At 47.1% G+C, this 25,499-nt stretch overlaps 1 long non-coding RNA gene across 1 annotated transcript; it reads left to right on the top strand.

Annotated features, from left to right (window-relative positions):
- Positions 1–7,658: 7,658 nt before the first annotated feature.
- LOC146543233 (uncharacterized) lies at positions 7,659–23,393 on the top strand. The gene is made up of 4 exons (XR_014886854.1): positions 7,659–7,891; positions 8,162–8,232; positions 21,409–21,554; positions 22,359–23,393. It is a non-coding gene; the product is annotated as an uncharacterized LOC146543233 (long non-coding RNA).
- The last annotated feature ends 2,106 nt before the right edge of the window (positions 23,394–25,499 follow it).

Raw genomic sequence — 25,499 nt, 5'->3', positions numbered from 1 at the left:
GCAACTCCGGAGCCATCTCAGACAGCCTCGCTCCCAATGAGACGTGTTAATGCTTTTCCAGAGCCATCACAGAGCTTCCCTGGAGCCTTTCCAGCGCCTCTTGGACGATGAGAGTCGGTGCAATTCAAAGTCACAGCTTGGCAATTTCCTAAACTTGCAAGTCGGCAGTTTTGGAAGTCACCAAATAAAGGAAACAGCTGTAAGTGAAACGCAGTGAGGCTGTGTTACATTAGGAAACTTACAGAGACATGTTAACTCATGTCAAATTAGGTGTAAAATTGATCTTCACAATTTCCCTGTTGCTGTATGTGTCATCAACAGATAGCAGAGTACCCCAGGGCTGCCATCACATGTGTTTGTCTGCACGCGAGATATGATACCGGATCTAAACAGCTGCTTTTTTATCACAATAGCATGCACTGGGAGAGGATTCGAGCCTGGAGCATAGAAAGCCCGATGGTGCAGATAATGCAGAGTGTGCAGATGTTAGCAGTGAGAGCCTGGATCGTTCTACACATCCATCAGCATATCAGTAATGCTTTGGGTTTGCTGGGACAGCTCTTCCCAAAGTCAATGTATGGACCTGTTCCTTCAGTGTGGGAAAGAATCAGCAACGGGGCCCAAATCCTCCTTTAAACCTAACTGAGTCACTCCTTTTTCTGCCTTAACTTCCACTTTTAGACTCCTTTGAACCTGCTTGTATCCTCAGCTGAAAGTTGTTCTCTTGTTTTGTAGCAGGGCCCTCATCTCCCCAGCAGTGAGGAAGGGGGAGATCAGGCTTCTCTGAAATGATGCATTTCAAGAGGAGGATTTTTTATGGAGCTAATGATGGGATTTTAAAAGGCAAAATCTTAGTCACAAACCTGAGACATGAATGCAGAATTAACTCTTCTGATTGCTCCTTGCAATTAAGGTTGTCCTGACACTTGAGCAGTGTGGCAGGTCACCTGGTGGGGCTTCCAAAAGGAGATATGATTTCCTCAGCTGAGAGGCTGTTGGAAAAGTCTCAGTTCATCCCTCACCTTTCCATAGCACAGAGATCCGTTTGTTGCTTCCCCAGTGCTATTCACACTGGACACCTATGGGTGCTGATGTGCCAGTTCTGTGTTCACCAACTTATCCTCCACACAGGTCTCATGTCCAATCAGAATTATCCAGTTTAAGTTCCTCTTCCAGTGGCGAAGCACAAAAATCTGCAACCTTTTTCATTTAGCACCTGAGCCTTTGTCTCCCCAGGCACCTCCCTGCCTCCTGGAAACACCACTGCTTTGTCTCACAGCAGCACTGCTTTCCTGTTCCTGGTGGAGGGGTGTTTCTGCAGGCATGGCTTGGATGACGTTTTTTCACCAGGACAAGGAGCACAGTAATGTCTGTCTGCTTTTCCTGCTTGTCTAGTTCTTAGAAACCACATGTTCCTCCTTCACCGGCAACTTCGTATTTATTAATCCGCAAAACAAGGCTGTACACTTTTTGCAGCAGCAGTGGCGAGTTGGCCGGCATCCAGGGAGACCCTTAGTCACTTCATTTACGCAGGCTGCAATAAGAGGAGGGGGAACCCGTTGGGGAGCAATTCAAACATTCAGACGCCTGCATCGAACTCTCATTTCTACCTCATTAACTTTACAGTTTGACAACTTCACAAGCCAGGGACTTCTGTCGTGATTGCTGCTGTACGGCCAAGCTGCAGACACCTTCTTTCCTTGTGCAGACTTACTTCACCTATGGTTGCAATGGATTTTCCTGCCTGTGCAGGGAGTAACTCCCAGCTCCTGGCTGGAAGGGTCTTCCTGTGGGTCACAGCTCCGTTTGCAGTGCAATTGCCTGCATACTCTTGTCACAGCCTCTGCTGCTCCAGGTATACGCCTGGCAATGGTGTTGCACCATGAATATGTCCATTCTTGCTGCTGTCTAGACAAAGGAAAAGTCAGACTTCTGTCAAAGTTAGTTAACATGAATTAACTAAGCTTGACTTCTTTTCTCTCTGGAGATGCAGCTTCAGCTCAATGTGATTGAAAGAATGTAGAGTGTGGAATACAGGGTCAATAACATGAGCTGGTTTGATAAAGATACATTAGCACTAGATCAGCCAGTAGATCTGGGATCAGGCTTGGATAATTTATGTACATGTAAGTGCAAGGTTCTCCTGCAGATAAGTCTTTGAGCAAGACATGGAGGCCACTATCCTCACGGGCTCTGGGATTTCATCTTCTTTCCATTGTTGGCTAAGGGCTGTCCCAGGTGCTGCTCACCCACCCACACAGTCCTGCAGGGAGCACCAAGCCCACCTGGGTGTGATGACCATAAGTAGTTCCTCCACTGTGTCGTTGAGATGTCCGCTCCTTGCTTCTGCAGCGGAAGGCTGCAGCTCAGCATTAGTGCCAGGCACCAATTTCAGTGCATCTGGAAACTTATAGCCTGTCCCCACTGACAAAGTCTTTTAGAGGCATGCCCACGTGTGGGCATGAAGTGGAAGAGAGTCCAGTGCTCTCTTCCTAAAACAGAGCCAAAATCAGAACACAATGTCCAAATTAAAAGCTACGGGGTTTTTTGTTTTTTTTTTTCCGTTCCTTTTATTTCTTTTCTTCTTCTTGTCTTTCAATAAAGAACATGGCTTAAAGGCACCCAGGCAGAAAGCCATCCTGGTGGAGGATTGGAAATACAACTTTTGTGGATTTTTGTGGATTCTGTTTATAGGGATGCTTCAACACTTAAAGGCGTCCAAGAGCTTGCTGGACAGCTGCTGGTGGGCTCACCAGTGTCTTGTACATAGCAGGTGATCCTGAGCTATAGGAGAATGAAGCTGGAACAGTGCTTTGTTTTACATCTTCATGCTTCAGTGCTCTGCAAAGCTCTAATTAATGGGGGTAGGGACAAAACTTCCCTTTTGGGCACGGTGGCCCCTGGCACTTTCTTCTCAAGCAGTTGTCCTGAGTCTACTGAAGACGAGGGAGACCCGACCCGATTAAATTCCTCACTCAAACTCACTGTGGGGATTTCTGCAGCTCCAAGGCAAGCTGTGCATCCGTCGCAGCCTGGGCTTCAGCTCCAGCTCTGCTTGGTGGAGACAGAAAGCGATCAGCTTCAGATGATAGCTCAGAGCCCTGCCAAGGCAGCTTGGCTTTGTCCTCGGTGAGATGGATATCACCAAGGCGGTAATCCAACGGTGCAATCACTGCACATTGACCTAGTTTGAGCTTTCAGACCCTTTCAGTACCTCAGACTGATCTTACACACACACACACACAAAAATGTTTAAAAACCAGGAGTATAACTGGAAAAATGTCTTTTGTATGACATTCCCTGGCCCACTCAACAATGGAGGCTTAAGAGTATCTTTCCAGAAACTTTTCCAGGTCTTGTTCAACCCAAGTACCATCTCACGGAGCAATTACATTGGCAACATGGAAAGGAAATTCGTTTGGCTGCAATAGGACTGCTCCATGGGATAAAACTGGTTTGTCTGAGGGATCATGGGGAGGTCACGAGGGGGACTAAAGAGGAAGGTGAGAAGGAGAACATGGCTGAATGTCGTACAGTGAAGCCTTTGTTTGGTGATAGGGGCTCAGAAGATGTGTCTTCCTGGTAAAATAAGGAAATGACAGGATAAGGTCCTACCTTAACCTGAGAGCTGTGAAGTTGGGCCGGGTCCACCTAGTGGAATCTGCGTAGCAGAATCTGTCTTGCACTCTACACCACTAAGACCTGCAAGGCATCCTGCAGGTGCGGAGTTAATTGCTGCCTTTCCTAAAACATGTTTGCAATGTGTAGGTGGCTTCTCTTCTCGTAGCAGATAACCCAACAGAAATCTGTTCTGCAGGTTCAAGTCAGAGAGGTGATCCCTCAGCCTTGTAATGAGGGTCAGTGCAAAGCAGAGTCACCAATGGAAGCCTGTAACCAGGAAGAACCAAAAGGGACAGCACACTTGCACTTTGAAAGATTAAGAGACAGAAGAAGATAAAACATATGGCATAACCCCCTCTAGTTATAAAGTGCATCTATTTTCCCTTTCCTCTAATAGAAGATCAAAGAGGCCTTTGATGAAATTAAAGCTTTGGGCCAGCTCTTTTGATGGCATGAATTGACTTCAATCCAACTTACTGCAGGTGAGAATCTGAGTTTATCTGTTTAAATAAAACTGTTGCTGTACAATAGGTTATAAACTTGTGGAACTTACTGATGCAAGATTATTGTTACAGCAAATAGCTTAACAGATGCCAAAATGCTTGGGCTTGTGTATATGAATTAGAACAGAAAAGGTCACAGCTGTAACAAAAACTAGAATATCAAGCTGGATTAGTTTACCAGAAAATGAACAAAGAGAAGGTGCACTTGAAAAAATCCACGGAACCCCTCCAACACTTTGAAAGCAGCCCTTATTGCAGCCACAGTTTACTGTGTGGCATTGGTTGGGCAGAGGGGTTGGGCACAAAATACCCACGAGGTGAATTTAATGGAAATTCTTGATCTTCCCTGAGCACGAGCAGATTGGTCTCCTGATTGAAACTCGTTACTCCTTTGTTATTATTTACTGGGGGCCCAGCTGGGAGCTGAATACAGCATTCCTGACTTTCAGTTCACCTTCTGTAGACTCCTGACTTCACCCCAAAGGGCTGCTCCCAACTCAGTGCAGCTGAGTTCATCTGATGAGAAAGTGGGCACAATTCATCACAGTTGCCTTGTTAGCAGAAAATAGTGCTTTCTGATGAATTAATGCTCCTCATGGTGAGCATCATCTCTTGGCTGACAGCAGGCATGGCTTGGGGCATGTGGCTGTGCTAAGGTGGGCAGCAGGGTGCTCACTGGGTGCCCCTTTGCTCCCAGCAATGTGGAAAGGACCTCAACAAGAGCCTCCATTTTGATGGCTCGGTGCCTTGCTCTTGCCTAGGGCGCTGCCCCTGTCCCACGTTAAATCATCACACAGGCGGTATCCACTCATGCAGCAAATTAAACCTGGAGAAAGATGTTTCCAGTTGTTCCAAATTAATTGGGTCACACGGGCTGAATCCTGAACGGCCTCCCCGTTCCCGGTGGTGATGGCACGGTGGTGTGCTTGGGACAACCCCAGTCCCAGCCCTGCTGTTGCACCCCAGTACTGCTCTGCCAGGTGTCCCTGTGGCTATAGGAGTGCCAAACATCCGGACACTTGTTGCAAAGCACAGAAATGGGATGAGATTTTTGTTAGCAGCAGAGGGTGGAGCAGTTCATTACACAGTGCCAGCACATCACCGTGTTTGTTCATCACCATCTACATTATGCTGCAGCAAAGCAGAGCCTGGAATAAGGAGCACGTTTACAAAAAGAGCATTTCACCTTAAAAACACATCCAGTAACAACAGTTTCAGCTCTATTCATTAGTCAACATCTATCTTCCTTGCTCCAAGCAGGTGTTGTTAACCTGCAAGAGACTGGGGGAGATCTCCCTTTGTTCCAGGCACTCACTGAGCTCTCTGCAGTGCAGTGGCAGCCATCCCCATGCCCGATGCTATGTGTGGCTGTGGCTGCTGCCTGCACTCAGCCTCTCACTCAGCACTCACATGCTCCCATCCCACTGCCTTGCCAACGTCAGGCAGCAGGTAGCTGGGAGTCAGAGTGCAGGTCATGCACAGACAGGCTGTCCTGTTATTTATTTTGCATGCTCCACCAAGAGTTAAAGAAGAAGAAAACATTTGGCTTTTAGCGGTTTACAAAGCCTCGTTACAGCTGAAATAAAGTAACCACTAAATCTTGTGTGGTTACAGAGGTCAGTGGAGTCCTGGCACGGCGGCGCCGGTCTCGAGGCAGGAATTCTTCCTTCCTCCAAGGAGCAACGTGTGGAGGTGATGGGATGGCAGGAGGCTCCATGCTGCTTGTCCCATAGCAACGGATAGCATGAGGGCTTTGAAGCTTCCCTGACTGTTCTGTGACATAAGCAGGTATCGCTTGGCTGTGTGCAAGGATGAAGGGGAACCAGGAAAAGGGCAAGGCTCATAATGATATTTTTCAAGATGTTCCATGCCGGGGTGTGTTTGGATATGGGACTGCTGGGTGGGCATCACTCACCTCACACCTGGAGGCACTGGGAGCAAGGAGGATGCCTGCCTGTGATGTGGGTGACAAGCTGATGGCAGGGGTGATGGATGCCACTGTGCCCAGAGATCCGTGGTCTTCCCAGTGGCTGCCACTTGTAGGAGAAATCCCCAGCTGCTCTGAGTGAATAGCTCTGCACTGGATCTCCCATCACAATGAACTGAAATATTGCATTTTCACAGCAGTCAGCACTGGGAGGGCAGTGCCATGGAGGCCATTCACCCAGAGCACGGCAGATGGTGCATCCCATTGGGCTGGTGGCTCCCAGCACTGCACTGAGATGCTCAGGGGAAACACTGGGAGAAAATTAACTCTCAGGAAGGGCTGGTGCTCACATTCATTCAGATTTAAAATGGCCTTAATTCAATTTCTTGCAACACGCAGCCAGTGAATCAAGCTGAGCTGAATCAGCGGCGCTTGAATTCTGAATGAAATGCTCTGCTAGGAGTTTTAGGATGGCTGAACTGATTTGCTCTAAATTCACATCTTTAATTAACTGGAATTAATTTTCTTGAGTGCTGCTGCAAGCAAACAGAGCATTTGTTGACTTAAAAAGAAAATTCCAGACCCTTCTCTCCTATTCACTTTGGTTCAGCATGCCACCAGCATAGCAAATTCAATAAAGCTGATTTATTTAATAAGTGTACAATAACAAATTAAATCAAACACATTTAACACAAACAGATGATGCACCTCATTTAAATCTTAGATTCTTAATCAAAGCTCAGTGGATTGTGTTTTGTCCTTTTATTGGCTTCCCAGTGCAACACGGTTGTAAAGTTGTTTGACACGTGCTCAATTACTGCTCCCAGTTTATATGGATTGCCACTTTTTCTCCTCCACATAGGCTCACGGTGAGCTGGACTCCCCACACTGCCAGCATGCTGCAAGGCAGCTGCTGCTTTGGGTTCCTCAATAGCAGCTCTTACTGCTGATCCAAACAGTGCAAATTCAGGTGTTGAAGAGCAGTGGAGATGGGGCACATAGGGATGTGTATTGGTGGGCGTGATGGGGATGGGTTAGGGTTGGACTTGGAGGTCTTTTCCTTAATGAGTCTGTGATTCTATGATTTACTGGGGCAGCAGCAGCAGCAGGAGCAGCTTGGAGAGCCCAGTGTGAGCAGCCCCTGGACGCCGTGCTCCAGCAGATGCAGCGCCTTGCTCTGTGGGACAAAACTCCCCAATGCAGTTTTGCTATTAGCAACTGCTCTGCTCCTGTGCTTGCTTCCTGAACCATGCATCAGTCAAAAAGGCGAATGAAAGGAGGAGATTGTTGAAAGGAAACCTCGCATGAGGAGCAGTGGTATTCCTTCATGCTGCTGACACGCTGTTGACACAGCCCCTGATTTACAGCTTTGGGAGCTGCTGTGAGTCCCATGCAAACTGCTTCAAGGACAGGGGACCAGCTAAGCCCCAGGAGGCTAGGCAGAGGCAGAGGACCATTCCAGGGTTCAGGCAAAGCACTGCCCACCCCCGAGATGCTTTGTTTTGAAAATAACCATCCAACTCTAATTGCCAATCTCATTTTTTCATTATTCGGAAGACATAACGCTCTGTTCTCTTTGCTGTTTGCACTGGCAGCGCTCCATATAACGCAAGGTTCAAGAAAGGAATATAATTTCTTGCCCTTCCGTCTCTCATTTGTTTGGGCATCATTTCTTACTAATCCCCAGTTAATTACGTGAAGATGATGGCTCCTAGGAATGAAAGAGCACCTTTGTGCTGGCCATGTTTTACCACTTGCATGTCTTTGTTTCTCTTGCTAGCAGCTGAAGTACAGCAAGCAGCTCTGGCCTGCCTTCCCCTGGGAGATGCTCTACCACCAAGTAAGCCACTGACCTGTGGTGTGGGTGGGTCATTTTGGGTCTTTCTCTTCTTTGTGGGTTTATTTATTTATTTATTTCCTCAAATAGTTTCCAAAAACATTGGTGGGGATTAAAAGGACTTACGAAACCTTGACATTCTTCATGATGAAGGAACACAATTTTTTGGCTGGTCCCACACAGAATATGTCAGCTCTGCAAACTGAACTTCTGTTTAAGCTGCAGGGGTAATGCTATTAAGAAACAGCAACAGTATGTTCTTATTTTCTTTAGGAACCTGGCACTTGGGAATGGCACAACGATTCACAGTACTCTTCCACTTGTTTCTCTCTCACTACATTGTGGTAAGCACATCCTAAATGCTCCCCAACAGCACCCACGTGCTAATTGCTGAGAAACTGAAAGAGGAATGATTTACTGAGGCTAAAAGGAGCACCACACAGCGTAAATAATAGAAATGAAGTGATGGAAGTGAAGTTAATTTTTAAAAAGCTTTCATTTTCAATTTGTTTACTTGAGTTACCATAATGTTGTGGGAAAATGGTTCATTTGAGCTTGCAAACATGCTTTCATAGATACCTGGGACGCTGCAGTTACTCAGCCTGACTGTCTGTCACTGTTAGAGTTAGCTACAGGACGTTCATAGCTTACGTAAAAAAGTACTTTCTTGGCATGACAACCTTTCTTTTTTAATCTCTCACTTGTAATTTTGACCTTTTTTTTTGGCAAAAACTTAGAGCAATTATTTCAGAGCAATTTGAACTTGTGTGCTGCTCATAAATATCACCTAACTGCTGCTGCAAGGATACTCAGATCAAGTTTCTGGCGATTGCCTAATATCCACAATATTTTGCTGCTCCAAATACCAGAAGGAAAACACACTCTGAAGCATGCAAAATCATCTGATGAAGGTTTAAGCTGTGCATTAAAGATGATTAAGAAAGAAGACAAGCAAATATTTCCCCAAGTGGCAAATGAACCATGCTTCAGGGATGTCTGAGCATTGCAGCAACAAACCTGAACACTGCAGAACTGCATCTTCTCTCAAATCTTTTTAACCGTGCAGATTTTTGCATTAGTATTAATGTTTTCTGTAACTGGATTTTAACCTCTGCTTCAGAGCATGTGCCAGCATGAATGGCTTAATCCTGTATATAAGCAAACTCCTTGCTTTATTATACACTGTGTTTATTTTCTTGTCTGATACAGAAAAAGCAAACTTTCTCTGTTGGCTGGATGTCTGTAACCCTGTGTGACTCTCACTGATGCCACTGAGTGGATCATTCCACTTCCTGGGAGAATCCATTTGAGTTTTACTGGAGGACTCTGATTTCCCTCTGCATACATTTTACTGAACCCTGGGGAGGAAATTTCCCCTCTGCATCATCCTGGCAGAGAAGCTGGCCACACTGCTTTGACATTTCATCCTAGAGCTCTGTACTGTCCTCTTCCAATAAGGGCAATTAGCTTTGAAATACAGCAGCACTGAGAAATGCCTGGGCCAGACCGGTTGCTGGGTGTGCACAGATACAGAGACACAAACACCTCATTTCTTTTTCACTGGCTTATTGCTCTAATGGTTATTAATTTTCCCTTTCTTGAACCAGAGAGCTCACAGAGCAATGCTTTCCCTTTTGAAGACATGGAGAACCTCAATGTCCCTAAGCACGTAGTACCCTCCTAGATCCCAACCTGTATGTAGAAGAAGATAAAAAAGAAGGATGTGAGAATGCACAGAGGATGAAATAATTACAAACAAAACTAAGAATATCCATTATGGGCATGGGAGAGTTGCTGGATGCCTAAGAAATGGGATAAAATTATCATCATGGGGTTTAGTAAGAATTCTTCTTTAAATCTTCTGGATACTTCATGAGTCTCAGTGAGTTCAAACCTATGGCATGCCTGTAGAGAGCAAACTCAGCATCTAGGTGAGGAAGGCATACAGCAGAGCCCGGCCTCACAAAATGTGAGATGCATGTGACCAGACAATCATCCTTCCTCCCCTTGGAGCCCCATTGGCAAAGTTGGACAGAAGGAGTAATTAATACTGGAAATGGAAGGCAAATGAAATATTTCTGAGTAGGTGAAGGAAAAGGGAGAGATGACCTGGAGGTGCTGACTTGTTTCTTTGCCCCAGGAGATCAGCGCTCCTTCACAGGCACAACCATCTTATAATGAGCAAATGGGCACATAGAGATTGACCAAGGAGAAGGCTGTGATGATGAAAGACTAATGGCACAAAGGAGCAAAGAGTTAGGATTTTTGTATGCAACTCCCACTCTGTCTTTCAGCTTTGCTGGAGGAGAGCAGCCATGAGGTGCCGTTAATGGCGAGGAAGGGTTTCTCTATTATTCAGACCACAGCGCTGGGAAGAGCACATGGAGTAATTAATTTTGACTTACAGAAGCTGTATTAAATTGGATAGAAATGGGTGAAAATAGGATTAGGAATGGAGTTTAGCCAAAAGCAAACAGAATTAAAACTTTCTAAGAGCAGGTCAACACAGCTGATATCATTGATGCAATGAAAGCAGACAGCTTGGGACATTTTTGAGTGGTAGTATAATGTCAGAAATGGTAACCTGCCTACTGCCCTACTAGATCAGGAGAAGTAGAAAACAAAAAGTGATTTTATTTATGTATTTTTTTGATTTGGTTTCTGGCTTCTCTATCTGGTTTGAGCTTACTGGCTTCCAAGGATTAATTTTGAAACAATTGTGCAGAACAAGCAAGAGCCTCCATAAACCCCAACCGATCTAAATGCACAGTGTGCTTTCAACACATACACCAAAATCTAATTAGTATGGGATTATGCTTGTCACAAATCATCAGAAATGGAAGAATTCTTAACATGAAAATCCTTGCCCTGAAAGCCTTCTCCCAAAGACAAACCATGTCCAGAACCTTTTCTTCCACCAGCTGGGGTCCCGTCCTCAGTGGTAGAGATTTATATGTCTCTGCCGGCAGTGATCTAGAGATATAGATCTAGTGATATAGAGAAATATTTGGGTTGGAGGGCTGGGATTAATCCAGAGTTGTTGTGAGGGAGCAAGGACCCACTGCTCTGGCAGGGTTCAAGCTGGAAGCTTTCTTTACCTCCCTGATGCAGTTGGTAAAGGTCTTGGGTGCATTTTCCATCACCGCTTTATTCCGGTGTATAGAATCAAAGAATCACAAAGATTGGAAAAGCCCTCTCGGATCCCCGAGTCCAACCCCAATCCACCCCTGCATGCCCACTGACCATGTCTCTCAGTGCACATCTCCATGGTTCTTGAACACCCCCAGGGACAGTGATTCTACCACCTCCCTGGGCAGCCTGTTCCAAAATGCTACAGTCTAAGCTAGACCAGATCCTGCTCCCGTGTCATTTCACAGGGCCAGTCCTTACATAAGAGCTGCTGCCACCTGAATTTGCTGAGTAATCTCTTCAAAGATGGATTCTTTGCTTCGGCTTCGAGCACCAAGTCCTTTGCCAGCATTAACCAATGGACACAAAGCTTCATGTTCCCCTCTCTCCTGGCGTCCAGGAGCAGGGGCCAAGCAGGTGGCAGTGGGATGGGCTCTCTGCCCGCTCGGTGGCTGCTGTGGGGCCGCTTTCATGTGGGAATCCAATTTCTGCAGCTACCGGGAGCCACGCATAAACATGAATTTCAGTTGTTTTCTCTGGGGTTTCCATGGTTTCTGGCACTCGTTTTTGTCCTTGTTCTAAAGTGGATGCTCTCCTAATGTGTTTTCTTTGGTCTGAGGTAGTACATAGCATTGCTAGGAAACCTCAGATGTTGGCCAGAAGAGCTAGCTATGCCGGGGGTTGCGTGGGCACAGTCATAGGTCTGCCCCTTCCTCCCCTTTGCCCACTTTGTGGGAAGGGCAAGCAACAGAGCAGAGCCAAGGCGATGGGTTATGCCTTGAAAAACAAACAAAACCACTTTAAACATCCTTCTGCCAACCAACTGCACAACCCCGAGCCATGCAGCGTGCTGTGCCGAGCCGGGGCGGTCAGACAGGTTCCACCCTCTGCTTTTGGTGCCTTTTCTTTGCCAGAAGCTTTCTTTTCTCTTGTTACTGTATAATTCTGCAGGTGTTACATCACATCCCAGGCTGGGAAGATCAAAGAATAACGCTGGCAAGCTGGACCCATTCGGTGCAGCCGTGCATGCGGTGTGCCGGGGCATGGCATGGGCTCTGCAGGAAAGAAACCCTTAACAAAAAGACCTTCAAAGCTGCTGGGTTGGAAGGAGCACAGGGAGCTCTGGCTTGGCTGTCTTTGGCCGGGTGGTGCTCACTGGTGATGGTTTATGTCCACAGGATGTTTGCCAGGTCATGTTTGCTTAGGTGCAGAGCCCTGAAGTCTGCCTGCAATTGCTGGCTGCAAGTGAGAGGCAAGATTGTCCCAAAACTGTGCAGAGAGCAGACCTGTTTTGTTTGGGTGCTGCCAAATCTCTCAGCCTGCTGCTCTCCATAAGTCCCTTGCACATGTTGATGTGGGCACAGTGTTGCACAACGTACTGTGGGACACATGGCTGAGCAGTGCCTGGGGGTGCACTGGGAGGACCACGAGCTTGCCAGTGCCCAAAACAATTCGCAGCCCCTGGATTTAACCTGGGCTCAAGCACTGCAGCGCACTGCAGTGCACTGTCGAGGATTCCCCATGCTGCAGAGGCTTCTTGTGCTGTGCTGTGCTGTTCTGTGCTGTGCAGCAAGGGATAGGTCAGGGACTCATCCTCACTTTCCAGTGTCTCAGGAGCAAACCTGTGTCCTCCCCCAGCACAAGGTGCCAGAATCCGGCCCTTCCTTTTGCTGCAGCAGCAGGGAGGGAGGCAATGTGATTTTTCATCTTGACAGCATCTCGTTACTGTAAGTCAATCTAGATCTCTGTCAGCTTGCTTTTCCTTCCTCTGTGCTGCATTTCACCTCCTCCCCCTTCCTCCTCCGAAGGTAACTGTGTCTCCTACTTAGGCATGCATTCCTTTATAATAAGGTATTATGCCTCTATTTATATGCATCTTAGGTGCAGTCTGAGGCAGCTGCTGCTCTCCAGGGCTCTGGGTGAAGAGCAGAAAATTGAATTCAGCCTGGAATGTGCGGGTGCAGTTGGCCATCTGTACCCAGCAAGGGGCAGCCCTTCCCCTCTGTGCAGATTTAGCAGCCAAGAGCCTGCTTGGAGTCCTACCAGACCCAGGGCCTGGCATGTTCCCGGGGCTGGGAAGGTGCTGACAGAAAGTTGTCTCATTGGGCACGAACCTGGCTGCAAGGGATGCATAGGCTGAGGAGTGTAAGCACAGCGAGGTCAAGGCTGCCCAAGTGTTTGTCTGTGCGATGGATTTGGGATTTTGGCTGCTCCCAAATGACTGTGCATGGTCTGCGTGGCAGATGTCTGGAAGCCTGGGCTCTGCCCCCTCTCCTTGTGTCCCTGCCTTGCTCTGCCATCCAATACCACCGTGACGAATGCAGCACAAGGACCCAGCTGGACGGAGCTGAAATGGTGCATTTCAGCAGCCCTTTTTGGATTAAGCTATTATGGGCTGGACTGCTTGACCACGCCAGCTCTCAGTAATGATTTTCAAAGCAGTAAAACCTTTTCCACTGAGGGGACTTTGGTCTGTCCTTAGCAGCAAGGAGCATTTGTGTGATGCTAATGTAGCTCTGTACGGGCAATGGGAAGTGCTTTGCTGTTTGGCTTCTTTGCAGGCTCAAATCCCAACCTTGGTGAAGCCAGTGTCGTTTTTGCCATGGAACACTGTGCTTCAGGTTCTGCAGAGACTGTTTCACTTGAAAGATGACTTAGTTCATCAAGGAGCTAATTAATGGCCATGCTGCTGTGTGGGAAGCAGGCAGGGTGAGCAGGGCTCTGACATCAGCCCTTCTGTCCTGATTAGCTCTCACTCAGCTTGCACTAATAAGCCTGAACTTTGAACCCCTCAGGAGAGGGGCATCTGCCTCTCTTGGGCCTGATATTGGGGGAATCTGCCTGGGAACAGCAGCTGAGTTATCTACTCGCCTGACAGCCCTTCTTCTGCTTTCTTGCCATATTTATTTGCAGTCAGGATCATAACACAGCCCAGCTGGCAAAGGGGGGAGAGTGTCTGCTCTGATTACTGGGTCAGAGGAGCAGATGCTCCAGCCCCTGCCAGGAACCAGCAGATAGCCCCCAGCACCCTCCTGGCACCCGGTGCTGCTCTGCAATGCTGCATGGGAGGAGGTGATAAGCTGCAGTGGGATGTGGTTTTTTGGGACGTATGGGATGTTGCCCTGACCTGTGGCTGGTATTTGGGCTCTGCGGGTTCGGAGGGCCTGGTTGGACAGCCTGGCACCAGAAGAGCCACGGTGGTGCTTCCAACATGGAGAACAGCCCCATGTTGTTCTGGTGTTTCTAAAACCATGGAGTTTTTTTGAACACTGAAGTTTAGGAGCATGCTCTTTTTTCTAAGGGATTAATTTGCAAACAGCTCAGAAGGCTGTTTTTATGTGATCAGTGATATGTGGCTTAGCAATGAGCCCAATCTTCTCATCTTTCCAGGAACGGAGGCTGCCTCCGTGCTCTTCAACTGATTTAAACATTCCTGATGTGCAGGAGCGAGGGTCAATTCCTGCCTTTTGTCCTTGCCCTCTGCAGGAATCCCAAGCTGCAGATCTCAGTAGGAGTGAGCAGGGAATTATGGAGGTGTGCTGCAGATTCCCCATCACTTGAAGCCTTTAACCCCAGGTGTTTTCCGACAAGCTCTGCTCCGGCTCACAGAGGAGCTATAAGCTCAGTGCAGAAAGGAATGTCCTGTATTATGTGTGAAGTCAGACTTGACGATCATAATGGCCCTGTCTGGCTGTAGGAGAATAATGTCCCATGTGGGTTTTCCTCCTCTTTCATGTAGAACTATTCTGGAGGAAGGCTCGCAGTGGAGGTGAAATAGCAGATCAACACCGAGACAGCAAGCTGAGGCGGCAGGGAAAGGCTCAGAGGGGAAATCAAAGGGAAGATGTCTTTGTTACCAACCCAGCTGCAACTTCCTGCTCCAGCCAGAAAATACCCAAGGAGGTGACTTGTCAGCGGACTGCATGCTTTTGCCTCGCCTTCCTTCCCCATAATAAATGAATAATGAATTTGTAGGGCAAACACTGAAAGGCAAGGGGAAGGTGGAATTCCCAGAAATTATCGTCCCTTGATTAGCACAAAGAGAGCCTCTGTCCTTCACTACTCTGATTCTTATCAATAGAGCTTTACTGTGAAGGAGAGGGCTTCCCTCCACTGAGCACAAGTGATAAACCAGCATTTCTCATCCAGTGGCACTCCTCTCAGTTTGGAGCAATACCTTTGAATTCAAGGTATGACCCACACCCCACCCAGGGTCAGTGAATTGGTCTCCATCAAGGCTGTTCTTCATGGTTCCCCTTTCTGCTTCACCTGACTTTTGTCCTTCTGTTGCCCTGAGCCCTTTTCCCCCAGGGTTTTGCCATACGTGAAGTGCACCTCGTGTTTTCTGCTGTGCTGGAGAGTTTGTATTGAGGATCATTGGTGAGGAAGGCTGGTCACTCTGCCTTAGACCAGACGGGATGTTTTTTCTGGCTATATCTCCTTTATACACAAACTCTGCAACCAGTGTTTATTTCATACCATCACCAAAGTGCAAAGCAACTGGGCAGGCTGTGCTCCTTCAGAGAAGAGTCTACTGGGCCACCAGCTGAGCATGAATCACAGCCTGATGGAAAAAGGGTGAGGAGATGTGGTTTGGCCTGAGGAAGAGAAAACTGGAAAAGCAGACGAGCAATCTTCAAAAACTGCTGCGAAAAAGAAAGGGAATGATCAGTTCTCCACACACACAGAAGAGAGGGCTTAAATTTCATCAGAGAGAGGTTCAGCTTGAATTCTGCTGAAAGCTGTGATGAGGGGAGGATGGCAGGGCAGAGCACAGCTCTGCTGTCAGGTTTGCCTACTGAAAGTCTCTGGCTGGGGATGCATCCCGCAGCAGTGCATCAGGCAGCTTTGTTTCCATAGGGCTGATGATGTCACCCAAAGGGTGTAGCGGAAAGCCCAGCTCCTTTCCTCTGGGCTGGAAATCATTTATTCTTGCACCCAGGTATGTGTTGATTACCTTCCAACAGGCTGCACAGCCTCGCTCTGCGCTGTGATTCTGTTTCTCCTCAACCTAAGGAAAGGAGATACGTGCTAACAAGTCAGAGTGGAGAAAGGCTTACATTTCAGCTTGCTGTGTGCTAATCCACATCCTCTTCCCCTAAATCCTCTTAACCTCCACGTATTTCCAATCACAAACATTTGCACCAAACACTACCGGAGCAGCAGAAGACGCCATAACTCGAACCCCACAAGCTAACCAACCTGTTAAAACATTTACAAACAGACTAAACAGTTATAATTTGATCTTCAAGTAGCTGGGTGCTGCTCTCTTTCTTGTCCCACCTATTGTTCAATTGTGCATTGTAACTTTAGGCTGTGCTCGGTGTACTCATCTTTTGAGAAGGCTGTGACCAAGTAATCGAGGCTGTCATCACGCAGAACCTGGCTCAGGAGGCAGAAATCTCCCCACTGCTCTTTTTCCATTTCCTGGCTCGACATCAGGGGAAGAGATTATGTGATCTGATAGGTAAAATTATCCCATCAGAGGTGAATGTCCTAATAAAAGGCTTTTGCAGGCCTGGTTGTATGATATCCCTGAGAAGGCTACATTCATTTAGAGTCCTTTATTGAAGGGAATGCTCAGTCCCTATGGAAACCTCACAGGACAAAAGGTGATTCTAGCTGCTAAAACACCACAGCTACATACACACAGGTCAAGGATGCAAAACTGTTGCATTTGCCTGATTGGGAAAACAATAACAAAAAAGGAACAGCAACAAAACACTCTGATGTTGGCTGCTTGGCTCAATACCGAGAGCTGTATTTTCCCAGCTGGTGAAAATCTGGGGCGACCAGTACGGCTTGGCCTGTTTGTCCAAAATGAGAGGAAAAAATTCTGGAAGTCTGTGTTGTTTTTTTGAACCTGATTGAGTAGGAGACTTGATCAGGTTCAGTGAATCTGGAGAAATTAAAATAAAAGTCTTTCTGGGCATCCTCCTTCAAGACCCCCGCCTCTCTCTTGCTGTTTGTTCACCTGTTTCCTTTTGTTGGTGGGATATGAAAAGGGCTCTAAAAAAAAAAAAGCTGAAGAAGGGCTTTCTGAGATTTACTGTGCATGGTTGGTGGGTTGGAGGCTGGGGACTCCCTCCATCAGCATGGGGCACTAATGGGTGGGAGGAAACGAGGAGAAGCAGCTCGGTGCTTGCACTGGAGGAGACGTGTGATGGGTGGAGCCCTGCCTTTCCCTTTGTCATCTCAAATGCCCCGACTTCAAACCAAGCAAAGCCCTCTGCAAAGGTCTGGGTTTGTTCCTGCATCTTGGGGAGACAGGAGGAGATAAAGGCAAGCGCATTGCATGGCTGAGAAGTGTGTTTTCAATTAAAAGAAGATAAAGCTCTAAAATGCACAGTGGGTTAAGCATTACAGTAAAAAGCATTCAAGCTGCTCTTCCATTGAGATGTAACCAACAGTTTATGTGTGTGATTGCAGGCAGGTGGTTCCTGTTCATATTAAAAATGTGTAATCCAAGCTCTCAGAGGATTTCTTCAGAGACAATCTGGACAGACCTGGAAGCCCAACGTGCCTTTTAAGCCCTAAGTGTTTTCCCTTCACATCCCAGCATTCTCCTTTCCAAGCACTTGGCTGCCAGGGCAGGATCATCCCACCGCGTTCAGGGAGGGGAAAACCTGATATCATAAATCCAGAGCCCCCCGTGTTCTGAAGCCTCCAGGGAAGCCCAAACTGATCTTCAGGGTGGTGGTCCTGCCTGGTGCTGTCTGCATGTGGCCCTCTTGTTCTCATGGCTTTTCTGGCGATGGGAGCACACTCCCATGCCATCCCATGTCATGTCGTGCCATCCCATCCCATCCCATCCCATGTTGTGCGGTGCCATGCCATTCCGGCACCCATCCCTGGGTCACACAAGGGGGTTGCTTAGGACACTGAGCGTGGCTTTGGATGGAGCTGTTCTGCAGGTGTTCTCCATTGCCCTGCCCAACTCCAGACATACCTGACCCCTTCCGCCGCTCCCCTCTGCTCTTGGGTTTGTTGTCTTGAGCTTCTCACAGCGCCAACCCCTCTCCCTGTCACACAAAGGAGAAGAAAAACACAAGAAGAAGTCCTGAAGGCTCTATTGCAGTTGAACTTGATCACCCAGGGGAATAAAAGAATACCACATGCGGAGATCTTTTACTTAACATTGCGATGTTTAATCTTGCCCAGTCAGCAGTTTTTGAACATATTCCAGGAAAGCTTTTAAGCCTGATAAAGCCGGGGCTTTTGCATTTTCAAGTGATACTTTAGCTACAGATGACATGCTCTACTTGTCATTTGGCTTTAAAGGAAGGTAATTAAAATCTTCCTAAGAGTACAGTTACACCAGGGAAAGAAATAACGTAAACTAAAATAAAAGGAGAGAGAGAAGCCCACAAAAATGCAATTTAGCAGATGAAAAATGTAAAGGAAAACTGTTAAAAGATAAAAGTATCAAATGCACAATAGCAATTTGCAGAAGGAGGACTGATGATAGGGGAGGTACTGAAACCTGCACAGGGCAAGGCTAGGGAATTCCCAGCATATTTTATTTGCAGTCTTTGGGCCACTGGAAGCCACAAGACAGACATAGAGAAGACTGAAAGCTCTGCAGCAGTTCTGGCTGCAGTAAACACGTACGGTTCTGGAAGGTGTGAAGAGAAGATAAAAGGCAGATCTAGATGTGATCTGGACCCACTAATGTGTGGGTGCAAGCAGAGCTTTTCAATGACCCTGAGGGCAGTGACTCCTACAATGGCTGCCTGCAATGAGTCAGGTTGGGTTGGAAGACACTGTCTCCTCTAGATTTTGGAACTGAGAGGTGATGGCTCTCAAATGAAGCCAAGCATGCTGGTGAATCCATGAGATCATTCCCCCAATAGGGGAAAAGATGCATCTCTGCAGAGGGGCTCCTGACATCCACTGCCAACTCTTAGCATATTTCTCCCCAGAAGGATCACAGCAAAACCTTCTTCCAGTCTCCTTCCAAAAGGCCTGTGCTGTGCTATCACTGCTGGTTTAGACCTGTGGGGAGGAAAAGGAGCGTGGCTGGGGTGTATCATTCCCGAAGACCCCCCACTCCCAAACAGCTGGAATAGTTCAGAGACCTTCCAGTGTAAAAATGGGGAAATGAAATTTTCTCCTAGGATCACATCAAGCCTGAATCATTCAACAGCTTCTGGCATGCTCTGCCGTCAGGAGAGGCCTGCTGATGAGTTCAGCAAACAGTATCCATCTCTGCGGGATCAAATGTAAAACAAGAATCCTGTTTGTTCAGGTCGTGCTCTGATACCAGAGCAAACAGAGCAGCTGGTGGTTTGGAACCTATAACTTCCCTCACGACACCAGGTTCCCCCGAGCCCATGCATTTATTGGTATCATTTGCTGCTATAAAATCGGCGATCTTTCTGCATGTTTGCCACATGTAGTAGTTTTCCTCTGTTTGTGATTATTATTCCCTGTTGTCTGTGTCTTCCTCCTGCAAATGCCAGCTGGGAAGAGAGGCAAACTTCGTCCTTGGACAGAAGAACAAAAGAAAGAGTATTGTGACTAGCCCAACTGTGATACACTCAGTTTTTATGGTGATGAGTCTCATGTCTGTGCCTATAATAGACCCTTTTCTGTGCTAATAGAACACAGTAGGTGCCATACCGATGGACATCACTTGAATCTGTTATCCAGAAGTCATGCTTCATTTATTCTCACATTTAATGTGGACTTATAGCACTACAAGGGAAAAAGTAGAATTAGAATGTGCACAGGGCATGTGAAGTTTCCATTCGTGATCCATCAATAAAATCCACCCTATCTTTTTTGGAAACCTGTCCAACAACAGGCAAGTTTATCTGGTGGGGGACTGACGGTGCTGAGATGCTCTGGACTGAAGCCAACCAATGTAGCATGGGGACAACTTGCCTCCTTGGGGTGAAAATGCCACCATCAAAGGCATTTCAGCATATTTTTCCCTTCCTCCACCAAATACCCACCTCTGGCTCCAGATGCAGTCGTCTCCAGGGTTACATCTAACAAAAATTCCTCCCTGACCTAGAAATATTCAGAGAACTTGAAAGCTTTCATATCCCAACAGGCTCAATTTAGCACCTTGAAGCCTCTGCTGGCGAGACCCAGCAGCAGGTGCAAAATGAAGAAAACCCAAACCCAGAAGCCGACATACCATACTGCTCCCTCGGAGACTGAAGGAATGGGAGGAAAGCTGCGTGCAGTAGCTGAGATGAAAGATGCTGCAATGACTTTTTGCTGACATGTACAAATGTGATCCTGACTATTAACTTTAATGACCTGCCATTATGTGAGGGAAAAAGAAGGAGGGATCTAATTTTTTTGTAATTACTTTAATTGCCACCCTGTGGTCTTGTTTCGTGCTGCTGGTTTTGCAGTCAGGTGGGAAAAAAAAAAAAAAAACTCCTCTCTGGTACCTCAGATTTGGGTTTTCTCCTGTTGCAGCTGTGCAAAATTTAGTCTATGGAACCTAGAAAACACTTCTGCACACTTAAATGCAACACATAAATGAGAGCTTCCTTCTTTAGTATGGATTTAAAATGACCGAACTGATGCTACAGATGAGCCTTGGTAGTTTAAATATAATTGAGCCCTTAAACAAACCGTAGCTTTGCTAAACTTGAGTTGCTGGAACTGTCAGAGGCTCTAAGCAGAAGAATGGATCACATTTCCTCGTGTGTGAGGAAGACATGACTGTGTGAGGGCTGTTTACTCCAGTTGAGTGCTCTATTAAAATTAATGAGACTAATTTGCTGCGTGGAGTGGCTTACAAAGGTCAGAGCTGCAGGACTGGGGCTGAAGGAGGACTTGTGGGGCATGGCATCTGCTCTTGTCTCTCCTTTGGACTGGATGCATCAGGAGAATGATTTGTTTTCTTTTCCTGAATCTCTTTTTTTTTTTTTTTCATGGAAAATGCAAATTCCATCACTCTGAAATGTGTAATGAATTTCTGATCATTTTGCCCAATGATTAGCTTTCAAAAAAACAAAACAAATAAACAAACAAAAAAAAAACAGAGATAATTCTGCAAAAGCACTCAAAGGTCTTGTTTTGACATTTTTTAAAAAGCGCCGTTTCATTTCTTGTTTCAAGCTTCCCTTTAATTGCATAAGTGGTTCCAAAACATTTTCAAGAAATCAGTGAAAGGAATGGTTTCAACTGGATTGAAATGAGACTTTTTACATGACCCATTCCACCTTTTCTTTCAGTTTGTGATTTGCCAAAAGATTGAAAAACAAAACAAAAAACAAGCCTGGTTTTGATTCAGCCCCAAATGATTTTTCCCTTAGTTTTCCAAATGGGTAAGCAAAACCTCTAAACCCCTCTTTGCTTACAAAATCCTAACGCTCCCCTCAGTGCCCCCTACATGTAAAATATGGTTAATGTTCCCTGTCTAACAGAAGGACTGAGAGAACCTTGGAGATCCCCAACTGGAAGAACCCAATGTGTCACCGGAGAGCCTCATCCTTCTGACCAGCTCTGAGAGGCAGAGGAGGAGCAGGGCTCCTGCTGCATGGACACCACAGACAGGTGCCTGTGGGGCTCGGTGAGTTTTATCCTGGCAATTGGCATAACCTGTACAGAGGCTGCACGCTGCTGAGCAACACTCGGGCTGCACGCCTGGGCTATGAGATGTTTTGAAGTCTCAGCAAGCTTAGCTTTTGATTCGAGGCTGAGCTTTTATTGCCACGAGTTGGGGGAGGCCTTGGATGGAGGGGAACGCTCTTCGGGTGCTAATCTTCAGCCTTTGACTTGTGCCCTGTGGGGTGGGAAGCGTAGAGAATTGCAAAGTCAAGACCTATTGTTACGTGCACCTTTCTCCCCACTGGTGCAACCTCTCTTTCCTCACTGTTTTACTTGAGTACTTGAAGCTACAAAGAAACAAAGTCAAAGAGAAAATGGATAGTATCTTCGGGACTCCATAGAAACAGCGCAGCTCCTCTGGGAGAAAGATCACATAGTTTGGAGGATTATGCTGGAAAGTGTTTAAAAGAAGCTTCGTTAGAAGTAGGAGGTACCAGAGATGACAACTCCCCCTTCTCACTTGCTGTTTTCCTGCTCCATTTTGCAGAACCTTGTGATGTTTTACAGTGATCTCTGAATGAGAAAACAGGCATTGGGCTTAACCAAATCCAAGCAAGCAAATGTACTGATCCCTCTTGCCCAGGGAGGTGATGAGGTCACCGTCCCTGGAGATGTTCAAGAATGTGGAGATGTGGCACTTGGGGAGATGGTCGGTGGGCATGGTGAGATGGGTTGGGGGTTGGATTTGGTAGTCTGACAGGTCTTTTCCAACCTTAATGGTTCTCTAATGGTATTCTGTGATTCTGTTGTTTCTCTGCATTCCCAGGAGAGATGCCTGGATGCCTGCCCTAGCACGCATAGAAGAGCAGCTCTGTCCTACTTTGTTCATGTGACCCCAAAGCCCAGAGAAAAGCAATTCTCCACCTGCAGACACAAGCAGTGAACCCCCACCCAAATCTGAACCTCCAGTTTCAGGTCTATAAGCCCACTTACAGAAGAGTACAGAACTAGCTTTGGTCTGAAATACAAGGCTGTGGCCAAACAGATCCAGCACTGAAACCCTGTGGAAGTATCACAGGCCAAGTTGTCCGTTTCAGATGAACCAAATGAAAAATAGATGTGAATAATCCAAATGTACCAAAACAAGACCTACTGTCAAGAAAGAATCCATGTGCTAGACAGTTCCTTAGCTGTGCTGCATAGGGTATCACTAGGAGGCCCTCTACCACGTCTTGTCTGTGCTCTTTGCAGGATAGTCTGAACATGGGGTGATGATATGGGCAGCACACACCTCTCCAAAGTGTCTTTCCTTCTCTGTCAAGGCAGACAACATCAGAAGGGCTGTGAAGAAGGAGAAGGGGTGAATGAAAGACCTGGAGCTCTTGACATGAAAGTGTCCAAATGTCTGCAGGATCATCAGCTCCCTTGCTGCTAACTGGTTGACAAAAAGACAAGAAGGGCATGAGTCCTAAGAGCTGAGCACTTCCACTCAGAGTTGAAGCACACTGATAGGGAGATCCTTCCATTTAGTCAGCATTCGGTATTTTTGGAAGCACTAGTGTACTGATGGCTATAATTGAGTAAACCCAGCAGAAGGGGAGTTTTGTCTTGCTTTTAGTCCAAACTGCTGGCCAACTGCAAAAAAACTCAGCTAGAAAAAGAATAAAAAGAGCTAAAAAAAGGTGCTGCATGTGTAATTTATCCAAATGCCATTGGACACTTGGGAAGGGCAGCATAGAAACCAACATTCCTGTCTCCAGTGAGCATTCCATGGAAAGTCAGTGAGAAGAAGAGAAAAAGAAACGGCCAACACACAAAACATGTCAAAGTTTCCAAAGGCTGAAATTTGCTCTTCAGAAAGGCAGTGTTCTCCCCCAACCTTCTTCCATATAATTACTTGGAGACACCAAGTGACGTTTGATACTAAAGGTGGAAAGATAACATTGGGAAAGGTCCAGTGTCTCAAGCTGTTGATTGAACAGAAAGTCACTGTCACAGATGTCACCTGTAGCAGTAGTAGGCAGTCTGCTGCTCCATGGGTCCTCCTCCCTTTCCCAAATTCTGTCAGCACAGCAGCAGCAGCACTGGAGAATTGCAGTGGCAGATCACCACAGTGTGTTATACTGCTGATGTCACGAAGGCTTGACCTCCAGCCCCTTATGAAGTAAATCCTGGCGGTCAGCAGGTGACTCACTGACAATGACTTCAAAGGAAATTTGATTCCTGAGAACTGTTTGGTTTTTTTTTCCTTAATCAAGGTACTTTCCATTTCTATTTATTAATTAATTACCAACCAGAGCTATTGTGATAGCCAGCCTAATGACTTTCTTTCTATTCTCATTCTTGTTTGCTCTAGTATGAAAAACTAATTTAGAAAGAAAATTTCAATAAGATTGTGTTACAGTGTCACAAGGGAAAGAAAGCAGGTTGGAAACAGGCCCCTATACTGCTGGGTGCAGCAAGGACAAGGAATTAAACCCGGACCACATGGAGCCCATGCTGGGATCTGCGGAACCTGAGCTTGACGAAAAGGATATTATTTGACCAGCTTTGAGTTTACTTAGCTCAGGCAGTGAAACTTGTCTGGCCAGATTGTTTCTGTCTGCCCATCATGTAGAGGTTTGTACGCTTTTGAATTGAAAGACTCAGCTTAGGGGAGCACTGCTTCAGCAGCACAGACACATTTCCTCAACCAGGAAAACTGGGTCTCTAATTTCTCTGTATTTCACTATAGATCTGCATTTTCCAGGGATTCTCCATGAAAAATGTGCCTCTGAAAATTGGACTCTGTTAAGGTGTTTTGGTGGCTGAAGCTGGCAGCGCTCCCACTGGTTTTGAACTCCGTGGTTCAGCAGAGCAGCAGCTGTCTGGTGTGCTCCTTTTTATGGATTGTGTGGCTGGCCCAGTTCTGACCTCCTCAGCTAATGCTGGACCTGGATCAGGGATGATATTTTGGCTGCACTCACTTGCACCTTTGTGGAGGATGCTGCATGGTGTGATAAACACCTGTAGGCTCTATGGGGGCACAGAGAGTGTTGGCAGAACTCAGGCTGCTTCTAAGCAAAGATTGTTGCTATGTTTTCTGTTGCAGAGTACCCTGAAATAAATAAATATAGTGTTGTCTGTGAGATGGGGCACCAGCTGAGCTGCAGTGCAGCTGCAGGAAGATATGCAGGCACCAGAGCCCCAGGTCAGAGCTAAATGAGATACTGGGTGAGAAACTTAAGGGAAGCACCTGTGTGTTAGCAGGACCTGGAATGCTGTCTGCAGGAAAATACACCAAATCTTTCTCTGTGGCAGAGTGACAAAGGCTGAGCATCAGTTGAAGAAGCCACATCTGTCCTCCCCAGAGCCTATTCTGCTTCTCCTGCTCCCTGCCATAGCCCCATGGGAAGGAGAGCTGGCAGCTGGCCGGACCACCTGTGCGGGCAGCCCCTATCACCCATCACCCCCTCCCTGGGGACAGCATCCAGTTGTGGAGCAGGGCAGCGGGTGCTGGCGTGGGTCCGAGCAGCGGGGTCAGCCGGGGAGGCAAGGGGCCGCCCGGCCCCCAACACTGCGCCTGTTGTGGAGGGGGATTACCGCGGGAATTAGTGCCGGTGGGGAGAGACAAGCTCTCGGGCAACAACTGTGGGTGTCCTTTCCCCCATCCCTTCCCAGGGAATCTGCCAGCCCTGCCTGGCGGGAACGCAACCCCTGTGTGTCGGATCAGCACAGCTGTATGCGCGCCACTGCTAATCCGTCTGCACAACATGCCGCGCGCCAGCTGCCCGCCGTGGGGCTGGGGGCCAGGAAGGTGCCAGGGTGCATTGCAGGGCCACCTAGCCACATTTACAGCCCTCCACCCATGGGGAAACCTGGCCATAAGGGGAGTTTTTGGGTGCTGGGAGGTGCGGGAGCTTTCAGCACTCGTTGCTCATCATCTTCCTCACTTTTTCCTTTGGACGTTCTCAGCACACCTTGCAGT

Source organism: Meleagris gallopavo, chromosome 16, assembly GCF_905368555.1.
Source record: "Meleagris gallopavo chromosome 16, MGAL_WU_HG_1.1, whole genome shotgun sequence".
In the NCBI taxonomy this organism is placed as follows: domain Eukaryota; kingdom Metazoa; phylum Chordata; class Aves; order Galliformes; family Phasianidae; genus Meleagris; species Meleagris gallopavo.
The sequence above is the reverse complement of the archived record's forward strand: the minus strand, read 5'-3'. Positions and strand labels throughout refer to the sequence as shown.